Source organism: Cupressus sempervirens, unplaced genomic scaffold (assembly GCF_028749045.1).
Source record: "Cupressus sempervirens isolate cs-2001-9-10 unplaced genomic scaffold, ASM2874904v1 CseChr00s100001_01, whole genome shotgun sequence".
Taxonomy (NCBI): Eukaryota; Viridiplantae; Streptophyta; class Pinopsida; order Cupressales; family Cupressaceae; genus Cupressus; species Cupressus sempervirens.
The window spans coordinates 3,570,504-3,586,293 of record NW_028322205.1 but is presented as its reverse complement, the minus strand read 5'-3'; the positions used below and the strand labels follow the sequence as shown (position 1 = coordinate 3,586,293).

General features: G+C 32.0%; 1 pseudogene across 1 annotated transcript; it reads right to left on the bottom strand.

The window, feature by feature from the left end:
• Positions 1-292: 292 nt before the first annotated feature.
• On the bottom strand, positions 293-2,189 carry LOC149527874 (cytochrome P450 76T24-like; annotated as a pseudogene). The gene is made up of 2 exons (XR_016359619.1): positions 1,253-2,189; positions 293-1,153 (listed from the first exon to the last, which is right to left on the bottom strand). The product of XR_016359619.1 is annotated as a cytochrome P450 76T24-like (transcript).
• Positions 2,190-15,790: the final 13,601 nt, after the last annotated feature.

Sequence of the window (15,790 nt, the reverse complement as noted above, 5' to 3'; positions counted from 1 at the left end):
CTATCCACTAAATCAAATTGCACTCTAACCCTAACACTAATTGAGTTATAAACCAAATCTAGCACTAATCCTAACTATAATTGAATATTGTACCATATTGAACCTTATCCCATTTATTAAATTAGTAATTTAATCTATAATCCTAAGTGTATATGTAATTCTATAAAATATAACTCTAATTATAATTTGGACATCAAGACAAAGTCAAAGTGTAATTTTATTGTGAGAACTTATGTTGATACTACTAGCTATATATAAATAATACAAAAAAATGACTTGTAATACAAGATCATAGTAAAATTGTAACATTTGTATTTGGAACAAATAATATTATTACAATAAGCAATTGAATCCTTAAATTTCAAACATGAAATCAATATATTTACATTGAACCCAAATCTAAAACAATATTTTCCTATAGCAACAACAACAACACCTATAGCAAAATAAAAGAAATATATGACCAAAAACAAAACAAACCAACCATCCTCCCTTTCTTGATGTACCTAATAAATATGATACCCACTAAATATGGTGTGGGAGACGAGGTACGGGGATTGCTTTCATCTCTATGAAGGTAATCCCTAACTCGTCCGTTACCTTTGTCATGTCCATCTGCTCACAGTTCATCCCATTCGGAAGTCTCCACTCAAACGAATGAAGTAAAGAAGCCAAAACAAAATGAATCATCCGGCTTGCCAATGGAATTGCCGGACACATTTTTCTTCCAGATCCAAATGGAATTAGCTCAAAGTTTTGTCCCCCAAATTCTATCTTGCTATTCTCTTCCTCCAGAAACCTCTCGGGCACAAATTCCAAGGGATTGTTCCAAATTGAAGGGTCCCTCCCAATGGCCCAGATGTTCACTATCACCTGACTGTGCTTGGGTATCACAAATCCTCCTATCTCGCACGAGCTCACGGCTTCGTGAGGAAGAATCACAGGGACGGCTGGATGCAATCGGAATGTCTCCTTCACAGCTGCATGGAGATATGGTAGACGGTCCAAATCAGATTCTTCCACTCTTCTCTTGCATCCGACCACTATCCATTTCCTGACGGAGACGCTTTAATTTCTCTGGATTGCGAATGAATTCAGCCATGCCCCATTCTACTGTTGTAATGCTCGTTTCAGTACCCGCAGCGAACAATTCCTGACAACCAGAGATATTGATCAGCAAACTTGACAGATATTTATAAACCTATTCTAAAATTAACATATTCTCGTTTCTTTCGCCATCAGTGCTACTCACAGATATCAAGGCCCGAATACCATTCATAGTAAAATCTTCACTTATGAAATCCAGCAGAGCATCCAGAAAATCTTTCTCCGAGTCACTATGGCTGGTGGCGGCAAGTCTCTTCTGTATGAAGGAATCAGAAAACTCATACAATGACCTTAAAAGCTCGGTTGCCTCCCGCGACACGCCCTGCGGGTCGAGGAATCGGAGAAACGGAAAATAGTCCGCCGTATAGGGCATTGCGACGATCTTCACTATTCTCCAGATTGTATTTTTAAGCTTTACAGAATCTGGACTGCCCGGATCGCAGACGTTTGTGCTGAAAATCATGTTGCCCAACACATTCATAGACGTGCAGAACGCCATCAGCCCGATGTCCACAACATTTCCCTTGTCCTCGAATATGAGTCGAATCATGTGAAATACATGATCTCTTCTGAGGCGTTGCAGAGCATACACACTTTTGGTGCTGAAAAGCTCGACTATTGAAACCCGTCGAAAATGGCGTCAGTTTGGGCCGTATTCACCCCAAAGAAGCGAGAATTTGTGATGGGAAAAGGACTTGAACGCTTCCATTAATGGCCGCACGGCGAAGTTGTGGTCGTGGATTTTAAGGACCTCCTTCGCCATGGCAGGAGAGGAGACGACCACTGTTGTTCTCACGCCTAGACGGAATGTCATGATTGGGCCGTATTGCAAAGAGAGGCCGTGCAGAGACTCGTGAGGCCTCTTTAGCAGCTGAAAGAGGTTTCGCAGAATAAGCCAAGCAGGAGGTCCGGGAGGAAGAGGAAGAGGAAGAGGAAGCTTTGATCTCCTCTCCCTTCTCCATAGAAAGAAGAATAGTGACAGTGAACCAGCGGTAAGGAGAACATGATACCATGAAAGCAGCGAAAGCTCCATGACTGCAAACTAGGAGAACCTCGTTCCATTTTGGTTTGAGTTGTCTACTATTTTGTAATGGACGGGTGCACAGAAGGTCAACGCGAATGGTTCGGACTTCAAAGAAATTCCAAATTATTATATTTAGATTTATTTAATTTGATTTAAAAAAAATTTTAATCAGTTCTTGAAGTGTTACTTGGTTAGGTTTAGTTTAAGGCGACATTGATGGGTTCAAATTTCTTTTGTCTCACTCTCTATTTATAGATCCCATTGACTTTTTAATGTAAATTTATTCATAATTTTGCTTTATCAATTGAATTCATTTTAATGAAATAGGTTGATATTAAATATTAAATTAAGTTTTTGGCTCTAAGTCAAAGAGGCTTTAGGCACGTATGGGTCCATATCAAGTTCCTAAATCTTTAAGTGGTGGCCTTCACTAGTTGGTAGCTCGCAGGCCTCGTGCCTAGCTGGGTTGCCTCACAGGTTTGAACCCTCCATCAAAAAAAATATAGTGACAACAATGTGATTTTCATATAAAACTGACTTTTCAAGAAGTTTTTTCCAAATCTCAACTATCATTTGTTTGAATATTTTTAATCTACATTCACATCTATTTTTATACAATTGACATTTATTTAGACTTATTTTTGTATGTTAGATCATTTCTTATGCATATCCTCACTTATTTTCATGTATGTAACATTTATTTAAATACTTACTTTTCAAATTTAGACATGCATTCCTCACATTGATATTGAAATTTATTAGATTTCAATTAATTCCACACTATATGGAGTTGACAAACTAGAAATTTAAAAACTATATTTAATTTTTTTGAAGTCCTACTTACATAATTCTTACCATTTATGCATACTATATACATGCTTCGGATAATTATTTGTTTGTTGTAAGTAGAACAGTTTATTGTCGATATTAAAAGTTATAAATATCAATAATCTTTTGTATATGCAACGATGCTGGGTTTTCTTATTGATTCTTTCCCAGTTGAGCTCTTGAATTAGTTTTATTTAAAATTAATATATTTGGTACTCATCCACTTTTTCCAAAAAAAATATAAATGATTTATATGTTGTTTTATTTTGATTGACACCTTAAAATGATTCAACCTTCTAGCACTCTCTATAATCATTCATTATAAGAAGATTTTTATATGGTGTACTAAAATATATCTAACATTATTAGTTAGATAAATATTTAATTATAATTTATATATTTAATCTTAACAAGATTGTTAAGATAAAGATGTAAGCATGGTGCAAATAGACAAATACATCAGGTCAGTGTTTGAAAACAAAAAAATATGGATAGTATTTGAGAATTGTCATAATCAAGAGGACAATTCATTTAAAATTGGGGCCTTTGTATGTTTGAATAATTTTAATTCACCTTTACACCCATTTTCATATATTTTTCATTTATCTACAGTTTTTTTTTATACATGTCTAATGCATCCTCATCTATTCTCGTACATTTATTTAAACATTTTTTTGCTTTCCATGTTTACACATGCATTCTTCATATTGATATTATTATTTATTATTTTTTGATTGATTCCACACTATATGGAGTTGACACACTCGAAATTAAAAAATATATTTTCAAAATTTCAAAGTTCCACTTACACAATTCCTATTATAAGCATACTTCATAGATGTTTTTGATATTTATTGTTACATTTTTTTCATATTTATTGATACCTTAGAACAATTCAAAATTTTAGCACTCTCAATAACCATTCACTATAAGAAAATTTTTATATAGTGTATTCAAATAAATCTAATGTGATTAGTTAGATATGTATATTATATAGTGTTTGATTTTCACAATCAAACAAACCAAGATTGTTAAGATGAAGGTGTACACATGGTGCAAACATGTTCATGTGTAGATAATTAGGTTGCATCAATGTTTAATAATACTAAAGTATGGACATTATTTGATTAATTACCATAATCAAGAAGACATTTAAAATGTGAATTTATATGTTTTAATAATTTTAATCCACATTTACACCTATTTTCATATATTTGACATTTATTTAGTCTTGTTTTTATATGCTTTATCATTTTTTATGTCTGTCCTCACTCATTCTTATATATTTAAAACTTATTTAAATACTTTCCTATTATCGATGTTGACACATGCATTCCTCACATAGATATTGAAATATTTTAGTTTTGGATTAATTCCACACTATATGGAGTTGACATACTCGAAAAGAAAAAAAATTTCCAAAGTCTACTTATATTTAATTCTTACCATAAGCATACTTCATATATGTTTTGGATAATTATTGTTATGTAATTTTAAATTTATTGATATCTTAGAATGAATCAACATTCCATCACATTCAAGAATCTTTCAGTATAACAAGATTTTTATATGGTATACTAAAATAAACCTAACATGATTGGTTAGGTATATATATACATATACATATGTATACAATATATACACATATATACATACATACATACATACATACATACATACATACATACATACATACATACATATATATATATATATATATATATATATATATATATATATATATATATATATATATATATATATGTATGTGTATGTGTATGTGTATGTGTATGTGTATGTGTATGTGTATGTGTATGTATATATATGTACATATGTATATGTACATATGTACATATGTATATGTACATATGTACATATGTATACATATACATATACATATACATATACATATACATATACATATACATATATATATATATATATATATATATATATATATATGTATGTATGTATGTATGTATGTATGTATACATACATATATCTATCTATATATATATGTATGTATATGTATATATGTATATGTATACATACATGTATATATGTATGTATATATATGTGTATATATATATGTATACATGTATATGTATATATATGTGTATATATATGTATATATGTATATATGTATATCTATATATGTATGTATATATGTATGTATATATGTATATATATACATATATACATACATACATATATATATATATGTATGTATGTATGTATGTATGTATCTATATATATGTATATGTATATGTATATATATATATATATATATATATATACACACACACAAACACAGACACAGACATAGTGTTTGATTTTCACAATGAATCTAACCATGATCATCAAGATGAAGATGTCAACATGGCACAAACATGATCATGGGTTTATAACTAGATTGGATCAATGTATGATATCACTAAATTATGGATATTATTTGATTAATTATCATAATCAAGAGGACAATTCATTAAAAATTAGAATTTCATATGTTTGAATAATTTTAACCCAACTTTACACCTATTTTCATATATTTGATATTTATTTAGACTTATTTTTATATGTTTAATCATTTCTTATGCAAGTCCCTACTTATTCTCATATATTTAAAATTTATTTAAACACTTTCCTAATGTCAATGTTGACACATGCATTCCTCATAGTGATGTTCATAATCTTGGTTTTGGATCAATTCCACACTATATGGAGTTGATATAATTGTTTTAAATTTGTTTTTTGAAATTTTCAAAGTTCTACTTACATAATTTTTACTATAGGAATACTTAATTTATGTTTTGGATAATTATTAATATGTTATTTTATATTTATTCATACCTTAGAATGATTCCATATCCGATCATGCTCAATGCTCATTCACTATAAGAAGATTTTTATATGGTAAAGTAAAATATATCTAACATGATTAGTTAGATTAATATTTAATTTTTATTTTCACATCTAATCTTACCATGATTGTTACAATGAAGATGTAGACATGACACAAACATGATCATGCATAGATGACTAAGCTAGATCAATGTTTTATAACACAAAATTATGGATGGTGTTTGAATAATTATCATAATTAAGAGTACAATTCATTTATAATGGGACTTTCATATTTTTGATTAATTTTAATCCACATTTAAAAAACCTTTTCATATATTTGACATTTGTTTAGACTTATTTTAATATTTTGATCATTTCATTTGCACATTCTCACCTATTCTCATACATTTAAACTTTATAAAAACAATTTCCTACTTTTCTTGTTCACACATGAATTCCTCACATCGATATTGGAATTTGTTCATTTTGGATTGATTGTGAACTCTATGGAATTGACACACTCAAAAAATAAAAATAAATTCAAAATTTTCAAATTCCTATGCACATAATTCTTACTATAAGCATTCTTTATTCATGTTTTTAATAATTATTGCTATGCGTTTTTATTAATATTTTTTGATACCTTTGAATGATTTAACATTCTAGCACTCTCAAGACTCATTTACTATAAGAAGATGTTGATATGGTGTACTAAAATAAATTTACCATGATTAGTTAGATACATATATAGTGTTTTATTTTGACAACTAATCTATCCAAGATTGTGAAGATGAAGATGCACACATAGCACAAGTATGATCATGTTTTTAGCCCCAACTGCTAATGTTGTTATTTTATGTAAAAGAGTCATATTAGTTGTTATGTTGTCATCAATGTCAAGCCTTAGTTGGTTAGATATTCTACCAATTCAATAGAGCACCATATTATTTGATCAATGAAGAGGATTTAAATAAAGTATGATGGTAAGTACGACATTCAATGGGTACTTGAATGAGTTGGACTATGACAGTATAATATTGGTTTAATTATTTTTTTTTTGCAAAAAGAGGGGTAAAAATTTATTAAGACAGAAAGGAATACAACAAGGAGAGCTCAACAAGGAGCTCGATCCTGAGCAACAAGATCATCAAATTCTTGCACCATCTCAAAGGACAGTTGCCTCCTATCCCTAATATTCCAACCCGGATCATGACTAGAAGCCCATTTGGCTAAACAATCAGTAGTTTTATTCCATTCACGAGGAATATACGTGAACCTAATGAACTGAAAAGAGGAAGAGAAGAAAAGAATCTGCTTAACAACAGTGGCCAGCTGCCAACTAACATCCTCAAGCTCTTGCGAAGAAAGCATGTTCACCACCACCTGGGAATCAGACTCACAGATAATCTTACTCCATCCCTGCAAGCAACACTATTCCACAGCATTTAAAATAGCCTGAGTTTCCATGAAATTGTTAGTATAATCACCCTTATGAACTGAGAAGAGGTGTAATTATTTTACAATCATGCAATTTTTTGATTAAGTAATGAAGATCATGTATATGCTAGACAAGTCTAACCATCCAAACTACAAGGAAAATGAAGAAATATAGTATGAACTAAGTTACTACACTACTTGCCAAGCACCTAGAAAAGAAGAGTTAAAGTTTAGTGTTAACTGAGTAATTTCAGTATTAAGGAGTGGTGCATTGCTTAAGTAAAGTTGTGGTGTTCATCAAGTGTGAACAAAATAACAAATTAAGAAAATATTTAATTAGAGGTCAACATTTGATGAAAATTAAAAATGTTTAAGAAGTTCAAAGAATAAAATTAAAGTTAGTTATGACATCTATGGTTGCAAAAACATAATGTAGATCTGATGAAGGAGATTTAATAGAGTAAAGATGAGCACAAAGTTCAAGGAGAATATTTATATGTTGAGTGTCTAAATACATTGAATCTAAATTCTATGATCATGACCTAGTAGAAAAATATGGAATATTCTAGAATGGAAAAGTTTACTATTTAAGGAGATGAACATGATTTTTTTTTCTTGCTGATTGTATCTGAATTGTCAGGTTGCAATTGAAGTCGAAGAAGAACAAAGACATAAGGTGAACCAAGCATATAAAAATTGTGAAGATCTAGTAGAGTAAGTGTTAAGTGCTAAGTGAAATTCCTATATACACAATTCTTACCATAAGCATTCTGCATTCATGTTTTTAGTAATTATTGCTATGTGTTTTTATTTAATATTTTTGATACCTTTGAATGATTTAATATTCTAGCACTCTCAAGACTCATTTAATATAAGAAGATGTTGATATGGTGTATTAAAATAAATCTACCATGATTAGTTAGATACATATATAGTGTTTTGTTTTGATAACTAATCTAGCCAAGATTGCTAAGATGAAGATGTACACATAGTGCAAGTATGATCATGTTGTTAGCTCCAATTGATAATGTTGTTATTTTATGTAAAAGAGTCATATTAGTTGTTATGTTGTCATTGATGTCAAGCATTAGTAGGTTAGATATTCTGCCAATTCAATATAGCACCATATCATTTGATTAATAAATAGGATTTGAAGAAAGTATAATGATAAGTATGACATTCAATGGGTACTTGAATGAGTTGAACTATGTATAATATTGGTGTGATTATTTTACAATCATGCAATTTTGTGAATAAGTAATGAAGATCATGTATATGCAAGACAAGTCTAGCGACCCAAACTACAAGGAAAATGATACCCAAAAAAGAAGAATTAAAGTTTAGTGTTAACCAAGTAATTTCAGTGTTAAGGAGTGGTGCATTGCTTAAGTAAAGTTGTAGTGTTCATTGAGCATGAAAAAAATAAAAACTTAAGAAAATATTTAATCAGAGGTCAACGTTTGATGAAAATTAAAAATGTTCAAGAAGTTCAAAGAATAAAATCAAAGTCAGTTATGATATCTATGGCTGCAAAAATATAATGAAGATCTAATGAAGGAGATTTAATAGAGTAAAGATGAGCACAAATTTCAAGGAGAAGATGTATATGTTGAGTTTCTAAATTTATTGAATCTAAAATATATGATCATGACTTACAGAAAAAATATGGAAGATTCTAGAATGGAAAAGTTTACTATTTAGAGATGAACATGATTGTTTTTGTTGCTGATTGTATCTGAATTGTCATGCTCTAATTGAAGTCAAAGAAGAAGAAAGAAATAAGGTGAACCAAGCATATAAAAATTGTGAAGATCTAGTAAAGGAAGTACTAAGTGAAATTGAGAGTTTGTGAATCACCTAGATAGAGATCAGAAGGAAGAGAGAGAGTGAAGAAAAGATCTAAACAGGCAAGGTAGTGCTAAAATCTAATAGATTAATTCATTGTAGAAGATAAAAGCTTTTGACCGAGTGGACCTAAAAAGCCTTTGAAATCCTATATAGTAGAATCCATTAGTGATGTCTATAAGTGTTGAAAATAATTATTCAATTATATGTTGTCTTGATGTTACACAAAATGCCAAGCCTTTAGTGAGTAGTCAGTGATAGCCAAGCTCCCTCAAGAATTGAAGGAAGCTTCCTATGTATGTTGAACATTTAATTATAACCAAGTTCAGAGATGATATTGACCAAGCTCAATTGGTTAAGGAAACAAAGTCAGTATTGACCGAGTTGGGTTAGTTAATGAAGGGATCCTTTGTGTTGACCAAGTACTAAATTCTATATTAGCCGACTATCAACATATTTAGTCTAATAAGTTTATTGGTTGATAAAATAAGACTTAAAGGATGAAAATTATTTGATTAAAAGAATATTCAGGCTGACTTGTCAAGGTGAATCATGTATATATATATATATATAAGGTCAAGTTGAGGATTGAAATGTGGAATTGAAGAGGATGAATTAAGGAAGCAAATTTGAAGAATAGCTATAAAGGGAAAAGTATTCAAGTTGACTGAGCTGCAAAGAACATTCTATTAAAGGAGCATCAAGTAATCAAGCTAGAACTAAGATTTGAATCTGTTGAAAGAGGGAGAATGTTGAAATTAGATTGATACAAGTATGATAAATGTGTTTCAATCATGTTTTTTTATCAATGATGTCAAGCCTACTTTCTAGTGGTAAGATAACTTCTTATATGATTTAAGTACTATCACTTGTTTGATTGATGAAGATGATTTGATCAAAAAGATGTAACAAAAGCACCTAGAGGAAAGGTTGAGTTATGATATAAAAGAGGAGCACAAGAAGTAGCTAAGATAGTGATATTATAGCACATTGATAATCTACTTGAGGTTACAAAGGTTCATTACACTAAGAAAGTTGAAAAGAACAAGTTAAAAAAGTTTGTCTTCCAAGCTTGACCGAATGGATAGTAGATGCTAAACAAAGTTAGTGCAAGCTAAGTAGAAAATTAGTTGGAACTGAGTAGAAGATCATTTTAGTGTATGTCAAGAAAAATAGTGGATACCTAGTAAGTTTTAGTTGATTCCATGAACCAATAAAATTTAGTTCATGCTGAGTGATTCTTAGAGGATGTCAAATAGTGCAATATGAGCTAAGCATTAGAAACAAGTTAATGTTGAGTTTCAACATTATTAAACAGATCAAGAATTTGATGGATCTGAGCCAACAAATTTTTTTTCTTGGATTGTGCAAACTAGGTGGAAGATAAGATTGATGAGTTGGTGGTGTAGAATTCATGGTAAATTGTTTAGAGGAAAATTCAAAGAGGATTGGAGCAGAAGTTTTTAGAAGTGATATGAAATGAGGGGTAGATTCATGTTTGAGAACCTAAGGAAGACAAGGAGTCAAGGGTATTACTTCATCAAGTGACTTAAGTAAAGAGTCTACATTTGCATGTTAAGCAAGAAGGCTTAAAAGTAGGAATGCTTGAAGGGTGGATAAGCTATTAGTGCTGAAATGTATGAAAGCAAAGCATAATGAAGGACTGAAATAGAGATCTATAATATACAAATGGAGTTCTAAGTTTTACTCATATCAAAGAATTACTATTACTCTCTAATTTTTATATTAGTCTAGGGTAAATCCTTTGGATTAAGGTTGACCTAATAGTCATTTTTAAATCCTTTAACTGGGTGATATTCCTAGTGAATGGTCTAAAGTCCTCTAATAAGGCTCACACTTAATAGGGTGATTAAAATCCTTTAATAGGTTCACACTTAATAGTGTGTATTGTAACATTTAATAGGGTTGGCCTTTCACAGGGCATCACTTTAGAAGAGTGAAAAAGAGTAGCATGTTATTGGTGGTTTTTCCCAAATTGGGTTTCCATATAAATCATTGCATCAAATGTATTGCTAAATCTATTATGTTTCATTTATACATTTCTACAATTTGATTTGACAGTAACCTACAAGTTTTTTTAAGTGAATGCATAATCTTATGAATGCATGCATGATGAAAAATGTTTTAAGGGTTCACTAAGTTTTGAAGAGTTTTATTTATACATCTGGACCTTGGATAACTAATCCAACCCCATAGTTATTCTAAAAAATTCCAACAGAATCAATAGAGTCAATTGCATTAGTAATTAGAGTCAATCTTACTTTCCAATAATTGTAGTAGTGAATCAAATCTCCTAATAGAGTTAGCCTAACAACTATTTGGCAAATCCTCTTACAAGGTGACATTTTGAGATTGAAGTGTTTGAAGACCTCTAACAAAGCCACTCTTAACCGTGTATGAATTAAATCCTCTAATAGGGTCACACTTAGCAGTGTGTTTTACAAGCTTTAATAGGGTTGGGTCCTACTAGGGCCCACTTCAGAAGAGTGGAAAATAGTAACTAGTTGCAATTGGTAGTCTTCCCAAATTGGGTTTCCACATTAAATCTTGGTGTCTCTTGTGTTCATGTTATTTCCTTAATGTTTCTGCAACTAAGTTAATAAAGGATAATCACATTAATATCGCAAGATCTAAATATATGTGCTAATCAATTAATAGTAACATATTTAATGTTAACTAAATTACATTAGACTATTTAGTGTTAACCGAGATAGGATTTGGTTTTATATTATGTTGACATCTTAAATTGGACTTGGATTTTTTTTTGTAGTAACTAATTCACCCCTTCTCTCTCAGTTACTCCTTTTCATTTCCAACAATTGGTGTCAATGCTCTTGGTGCTTGTAGATAAGGTTTTTAGAATATAAGCTAAAGATCAAGATGTCTTATATAAGAGAATTTACTAAGTTGAATAGAGATAACTTCTAAGCACGAAAGGAACTCGTGAAGCTATATTTGGCAACCATTAGAGACATAGGCCTAAAATAGGTCTAGAGAAAAAGTATGTGGCACTTACTAGACCTTTTTGTGGACCAAATTATGCAAAACAAGAATCACAACATATGATGATTGAAATTACTATTGCTCTCAATTTTGTTGAATTTGATGAAGTCAAACATTTTTCTACTGCTCATGAAATGTGGATCAAGATGAAATATATCTATGGAGGAGATGAAAATGTGAGAAGAGCTAAGGCAAAATGTCTAAGAGGTTAATTTGATTAGATGAAGATGAGAGAAGATGAAAACATTGGACAATACATCTAAATAAGCAAAGGAAGTATGAGTGCAATTAGAGCCTTAGGAAGGAAAATAGATGATATGACAATGGTTAGCAAGGTACTCCAAACTATTCTTACTATTTATGCAATTAGATTTTGAGCTATTCAAGAAATGAGATGTGATCCCAAAAATGATATAAATTTGGATGCACTACTAAGAAGTGTTGACAAAAAATTCTATACTCTTGCTTGAGGTATGATCCTCAAGCGACCTTGTGTAACATGGAAACAACCTCCAATGGTGGGACTTGCACTGAGGCTGAATCTTTAGAGAAGGTCAACTTCTTCACTATCAAGGTGCACCTAAAATAAAACTAGGGAGGGAAAGGGAGAAGGAGAACTAAAAGAAAATGGAGAAAGGGAAAAGAAGTGATTCACCAAGATAGAAATTTGGTTACAACTCTACCTATGGATGCACTACTCATGAATGAGACTCCCAAATACACAAAGCTTGACTCAAATCTACTCTTTTACAATTCACATGAAGGTAAAACTAATGAAATGCTACAAGGAAACATGTTAACAGGACAACATTCAACAATGAGGTACACATGGCATGCAAACATGAAATAATAAAAGAGAAATAACCCATAAAAGGGAAGAGTTTTCAATGTATCAACTAGAAAGATAAGGTAAAGCTAAGATTTTGATTCATATAAGGAAAAAGGTTTACAAACATAGAGCATAATTTTACTAAAATGGACTAGAGAAGAATAAAGAAGAACTCTTTGAAAATATTTACAACTAACTTTTGAAGAGTTTAGGAATAACTTGAATCTAACTTGAAGTTCAAACCCCAACCCAAGGTGGAGTCAAGTTGCAGAGAGCAACAATAAATGAATGCCAGAACTAAATCTGATCATGAAATACAATTTTTTGTAATGAAGTGATAGGAAGGGAAAAACAAATGCACCCAGCCGTAAAATGATATAATCCAAAAGATTTGACTATTACAATCCATAAAGAGGCATGGAGAAGAACTGACATCATCGAACAAGGCCAAAAATGTCATTTCTCAATGAAGAAATGGTCCAAGTTGTAATGTGTCATGCCCACAACAAATGAATTCATGTCATTATCAAAAAGTGCTAGGTGCAATAACATGAGATGTTAACCAACTGTGAAAAGAATCAGATCTACCTCAAAAGTATGAGTCATCAATGTAGATCTTCATTTTGGAAGGAATGACCTAGATGCTGTGAAAAAATCCCCAAGGCATGAATACAACCCAACTATAGATCAAGATTCTCTCTATATCAAATTGATGGCCTAGATGAAGCAAGGAATTTCCAAAGACACATCTAAATCTGACAGTTGTTGCATTTTTGCAAGAGCAAAAGGCAGCAGTGCAAAAATACAATTGTTCGATCAAAAGAAACCCATCACATTGAGAATCTGCCATGTGGCATGAATATGATGGTCAACACAATTCCTAATGTATAGTGGAGGAGGTAGTAGCAAATTCATCATTTTGCGAAAGCCAAAAATGGGACTTTCCAAAATAGCAAATTTCACTATTGTGGAAAGATGAGAAAAGTCATTCTCCAAAATGGAAAAAATAACTAACACAAAATACTAATCCCAACCAAATTGCATGTTAACCCACACTAAGAAAACACCCCATTGAAAATATCTCTGACCAGTTATTGATGATGGGCTGAATGGGGGAAAAAAATTGCCATAAGAAATCCATTGGCATGGAGTCACTAACAAGAGTTGACACATTATCCCATGTACAACTTCAAAAAATTCTATAACCAACAAAACAAAAAGGCTCTGGGGAGCTCCAGAAAGCTTAGGACAACTCTTGAAAATGGAGCAAATGTACTCGTGCACTTCTTGGAAATTTGGAAAATGCTCACTCTAATATTTACAAGTATATACAAACATAAAACAAAGATCAAACAAAGCCATTAACTAGCTTTTTGAAGTAGTTTCGCATCCTCACAAGATGTTTTTTCTTCCATGCATGTGGGTAGCTAAAAATAATAGCTAGCATGAGAGACATATTATTGCATGGAACACCTCCTTCCCAATGATGAAGAAAATGAAGCTCTCTAACATTGAGATATTACTTTTTTGAGTAAAACATGCTTACTCTTCCATGTGATCTTCACCCTCATGCTCAAGAGTAAGCATGATTGGGGAAAAAATTTTATTTGTTGGAGAGCTAGATGCCTTTGGGTCTAGGAAATTAGCCTTGACCAATGTTGTGCTCTACAATGGTAGCATCTGATTGGTTTGGAAGTGGCTGCATCTCTTGCTTATGATGTTCATAAAACACTTCCTTTGGAGTTATTGATATGGTGTGGCTCTCTACTTGTTGTTAATGTCAAACGTGATCTTCTTATATGGGAGATATGACTATACATCTATGGAAGAGAAGATAACATCAAACTCATCCAAAAGATCATCCTCATCATCGATCTCCTCCATTATATCTATAATAACATGCATAGGTTGAGAGGCAACCTCATGCATATTAACATGTTCCTCCTCAAGGATAGAGCTATCCTTGGGATCCTCTTTTGTGTCCTCCATATCATGGAGAACAATCCACTATAGTGAATGGTCTTCTTCCTTCTTATCTTGTAGCAAATCCTCATCTTTTGGTAAAGGCTCCAAATCCATGATTTGTTCCTCAAGAGAAGGAACAACCTTCTCTTCTTCTTATTTCTCAACAAAAAAGGGGAAGCCCTTCAAATGAGAGGATTGGATCCTCTTCCTTCTTCTCAATTTCTACCTTTTTTTTCTCCTCAAAAAGTTGTAACTCCTCCCATGGTAGCTTTGTGGGCTTCCTTCTTCTCAATTTCTACCTATTTTTTCTCCTCAAGAGTCCATGCAACTAATCTACCCTCAATGAGTGAAATGGTGATAGGTATGGAAGGCTCATGAGGTCATTTTTTTCTCATGGGGAGTGGAGAAGTTACAACAAAAGGCTCTTGTAATGGAGGGGGCTTCTTGAAGCTCAAGATGACATACTTTGGAGAAGGGGCTACCTCTACTTCCTTGGTTTGAAAATAAGTTGACTGGAGCCTCATTTCCTCCTCACTTGCTATAATAACTTACCTTGCAAGACTATCCTCAAAATGTTTCTATTTCTCTCTGTCTTCTTGTTGTTTTTGGAGATATGCCTAATATGCCATCTCCTCCTCATGTCTCTCTACCCTTGTTGCCTAAAAATCTCATCAAGCTCCCTATCATGCGCTAGGAATTTCTCATCTTTCTCATGAAACCATGCATCTATTTTCCTACTCCTTTCCTAGAACTTGTAGTCAATTTTCCTTGGAACTTCAACATCATATCTTTAATCTCCTTATATGGGGATGTTGGGACTGGTGGAGCAGGGGTAGGAGGAGAGTAGTAATTTTGAGCATATTGGCTATAACTAGCTTGGGGCTGAT